Here is a 4,436-nt window from a genome sequence, read left to right as displayed (position 1 = left end):
CAGTATCTTTTTGGCACTTTTTCGATACTTCGTGTAATGACCACTTAAAAAATATTGAATGAAATACAATGTTGCCAACCTTATTTTAAATGTCATCTCTGATAAATAAGTGAACCATAGACATGTTTTTTTAATATCATTATTTTTTTTCCCGCCCGTACCCTCCATTTTTGCTACTGCTTGAATTAAAAATATTTGTTAAATTTACAATTTTATTTCAAAGTAAGTGCTTTGTCGTAGAAAAATTGTATGCAACGTTGTTTAACCGACTCCAAAAATACTCGTGGCGTCTTTATTAACAATTTTCGGCTCCGCCTCAAATTGTTACTCACGCCACTCGCCTTTTTTGACCTCTCTTAAACAACGGTTGCATAATATATAATACTATTTTAATCGTGTATTTTCTTAAAGCCGATTTAACGAATTCCGGAAAACCAATTTAATTTATACATAGCAACTAATCCTATTACACATGCAAATATTCCCAATATTAAGTTTATATTAGTTTCTTCTTAGACAACAATATTGTTATTACTTATATTTGTTAATTAAGTTCTAAGCCTTAGATATTATGGAAGAGCGGTGTCTTCTGTTACAAGTATTTTATACTTACTAGAAGACTCCAACCTTTACAACTGTACTGTGTTAACAAATAAACGTTTTTCATTTTCATTTTCACATGTGCATATAAATGACATAGATAAGGTAGGTAATCACTAATCAGTGTTTTGTCTTAGTTACACCTGAGTAAACATTTACCTCGACGTTTTGTATTCGACGCCAATATACCCAACAATTTGTGTTTTTTGGGTGCCTGGTATCTGGTTCCATGGTGTAATGGTTAGCACTCTGGACTTTGAATCCAGCGATCCGAGTTCAAATCTCGGTGGAACCTGTATTTTTAAGCCCCGACGGGGTGTTATGTTATGAAAAATGTTATATTATGTTATAAAAAAGAGGAGTGTTATAATTTTGACCGATATGTGCATCCGTATGTGGCACTGTATCTCTTAAATCGCATGTATCGGTTTGTTTGCGGCTTTTATTATTTAAAAGCAGGTGGTAGTTCTAAGACATGTATTATCGAAATCGGTTCATTTGTTTCATTGCGTTGGGGGATATTTTTAAATTTTTAATTACGGCTTAAATTATAAATTGTATAAATATTCAGAAACGCTCTATTGTATCAATTGTATGGGTTGTTGGTACACAACCAATTGAGCGAATTTATCGTATATGGAAAAGGATTAAAAACTACAAATGTTCAATATTTTGTCAGTTTAGTTCCAAAATATTAAACGGTGTGATTCGATTTTTTACATTTTAACAATCATGAAATGGAGCATTTTTTAGTAAAAAGTTGACTTTGACTCTAATTCCTGACATTTGTATAATTTGAAAGTACATAGTTTATCCCATATTAACATATAAACAATCTTGTTGAAAAAAGTGAAACACGCCAAGAACATTATTGTAGCAGCGATTTCGAAAAATGTTCAAAAGAAAATTATACCACATCGGTACTTAACGTAACTACTACATCCATGAAACACGCCAATTCATACATAAACAACGATCAGAAACTCAAGCGCAAGTCAAATCTGGTCTTGGCTCAGTTTTTACGCGCACCTTTTCTGGACTTGTATTAACTAATACGTCGGGAAAGTATGTCTGTGCGTCCGGCGTGGCGATATGTTTGTAAAAACTTGGCTGGTAAATATGTCCTGACAATTTAGGAGGGAGTAAATTAAACTTGATTTTATAATAACACGTCCGAATCTACGAATTTACGTTGACACATAATGTTAAGTGTTGAAGTGCTTTTATGAAAATCTTCACATACGTCAAGTCACATAATTGGCTATTTTACTAGTTATCGTAAAAATAAAGTGGAATTACGCTCCTGGCAAATGTAACTTTATTATAGATGGTCAACCAAATCTTGTCAGTAGAAAAAGGCGCGAAATTCAAATTTTCTATGGGACGATATGCCTTCTCGCCTACATTTTTCAAATTTGCCGCCTTTTTCTACTGTCAAGATCTGGTTGACCAAGTATATCACATATAAATCTATATCTTTTGTGCTTATCAATTCTTTACGGAGAATATAATAGACAATTAATCGACTCACTATAATATAAAATATAAACATATTTTCTCATATTATAGCAGTTAATTATGTAATTATTTTCAAATAGATTAAAAGTTTAAGTAGCTTCTTAAGTTATACTTAAACTTAAAGCCCGTTGATGTCTTTAACTCACAAGAGCGTTCGGTTTGCATCACAACTAGAGCGGTTATAACCACTCTGCACACACTCTCTCTCTCTCTCTCTCTCTCTAATGGTATTTATAAACTAGGGAATTAGTACTAATAAGTCTAATAACCAATAAGGGGCAATAACTTCAACAACGGGATCATTTAAAAAATCGCCAATACCTGCTAAATTAAAGTTTAGTTTTGATGTTTGGATGTGGATGGTTTTGGCGAAAGTTAGCACACAGATAATTTTTGGATGTGGATAGTTTTGGCGAAAGTTAGCACACACATAATTTGTAACCTGGAAAATGACATGGAATTCATACTTTTATCCCAAAGTTTAACTTCTATGGGGATGTGACGGGGTCGAGGTGGAAGCTTGGTCATGTAACGCCTATTATAACTACGACTACGACTATTATACATACGTGCTATTTACTCGTAAGACAGGTGAATTTAAGTAATTCTAGGAATGCACGTATTTCGTAATATTACACGTATCGAATAGCAAGTAAACCGTATGTGTGTGTATGTAAGTTAAACTGGAGGCAAAGTGAGCGGCGGTATTTTATTACACTGTATTTGACGATTGGGTAGCGTCGGTAAAAAATCCATACTATATAATATTATAAATGCGAAATTATGTCTGTCTGTCTGTCTTTCTGTCTGTCTGTTACCTCTTCACGTTTAAACCGCTGAACGGATTTAATTTAAATTTAGCATAGAGATAGTTTGAGTCCCAGGGAAGGACATAGGATAGTTTTTATGTCGGAAGTCATCCCTAAAGTGGGTGAAAAGGGGATAGGAAAGGAGAAAATTAATGAAACGCTGGTTAATTGGTATAAGCAATTAAGCATATACTCCAAATGACCGTAGTTCTATAGAAAGCGACTAACTTTTTATTTTTGTCTAAGTGACTTACACCCTAACTCAGTAGCTTTGGTCGCATTCTGCATTGATAAAAAAATTGAGTTGGTCGTTTTCTGCATAACTACGGTCAAATTATTGCCATTAGTTTTATCCAGGCGCTATACTTACTAATAACTGCTGGAACTAATTCCACGCAAACGAAGTCGCGGGCAAAAGCTAATATATAATATTGACTGATATACAGAGTGATTTTCTTAAGTCTGGCTATACTCTGAGGTTTGAATATGTAGGTTATATTGAAAAACCTTTACTATGAATTCAACCTCGAACACGCAAAAAAAGAACTCCTGTCTGATTTAGGCGAATTACCTTTCAATGTTTTCTATCGAATAGCAGTTTTTTTAGGAATTTTGGAGTTGGCTCTTTAGTAACAATTGTTCAGTATTACCTATGTTCACCATTCAGAGTATGGTCAGATCTAACAAAATCAGCCTGTATATGATTACAATGTTTATCAATCCTCACAACTTATTTTGCTGACGCTACCTAGATTAGGGAAAGCTGCGGTTGCGGCTGAAACTAACCCGCGTGGCTGCTAACGGTACAACACATATGGAGCAGCATTCGAATTTCAAAAGCCTGATCTTAATTTGATATTACTCGCAGTGTATCTTGCCCGTATCAATAAACAAGTGCGACCGAGATATACTGCTGAAGAGTGACTGCTATCGAATTAATATAAATACTAGTAGTTCGCCCCGAACTGAGAACTCGCGGTTAACCAAAAATTATATAGAGCCATTGAGTTTGTTCATTAAACGTTGCACCTACTTAATTTACTCTGAGCCTACTTAGGTACTCGTATAGTGCGACATAAAATAGTAGAAAATAAATGAGGGCGCCACTTTCTACGTAACTGTCACATTTTTGAAGTAAAATGTTTACACACAACAATTTAGTATGGACATTTTTGAGTTACTATTTTATGTCGCACTATAGGCGGCAATGAATCAAAAATCACGTGGATTTATTGCAAGGTCTGTGTAGCCCTTAACTGTTAGATTTAAGCAGGGTAGGTATTTATTAATACACGAAAACAGATTAGGTACTTTTAACTTGACTGTTGATGTAAATAAAATAGGTACCTATCATACACGGCTGGAATAACACACAATTGACCACGAAACAAAATTACACGCAGCAGGTTGTGCATCTACCCGCCATGATTTTTTGTGAATTTTCTGGTAATAAAGTTTTCAGCAACTATGATGGCGTATGAAAACTTTGTTTCATTTAACATTGTAAAA

At 34.3% G+C, this 4,436-nt stretch overlaps 1 non-coding gene across 1 annotated transcript; it reads left to right on the top strand.

Moving 5' to 3' along the window:
- Window positions 1-823: 823 nt before the first annotated feature.
- Window positions 824-895, top strand: Trnaq-uug (transfer RNA glutamine (anticodon UUG)). Its single transcript has one exon. It is a non-coding gene; the product is annotated as a tRNA-Gln (tRNA).
- The last annotated feature ends 3,541 nt before the right edge of the window (window positions 896-4,436 follow it).

This window comes from Cydia amplana, chromosome 2, assembly GCF_948474715.1.
Source record: "Cydia amplana chromosome 2, ilCydAmpl1.1, whole genome shotgun sequence".
In the NCBI taxonomy this organism is placed as follows: domain Eukaryota; kingdom Metazoa; phylum Arthropoda; class Insecta; order Lepidoptera; family Tortricidae; genus Cydia; species Cydia amplana.
Note: the sequence above shows the minus strand (reverse complement) of the source record. Positions and strands in the feature narration are given on the sequence as shown.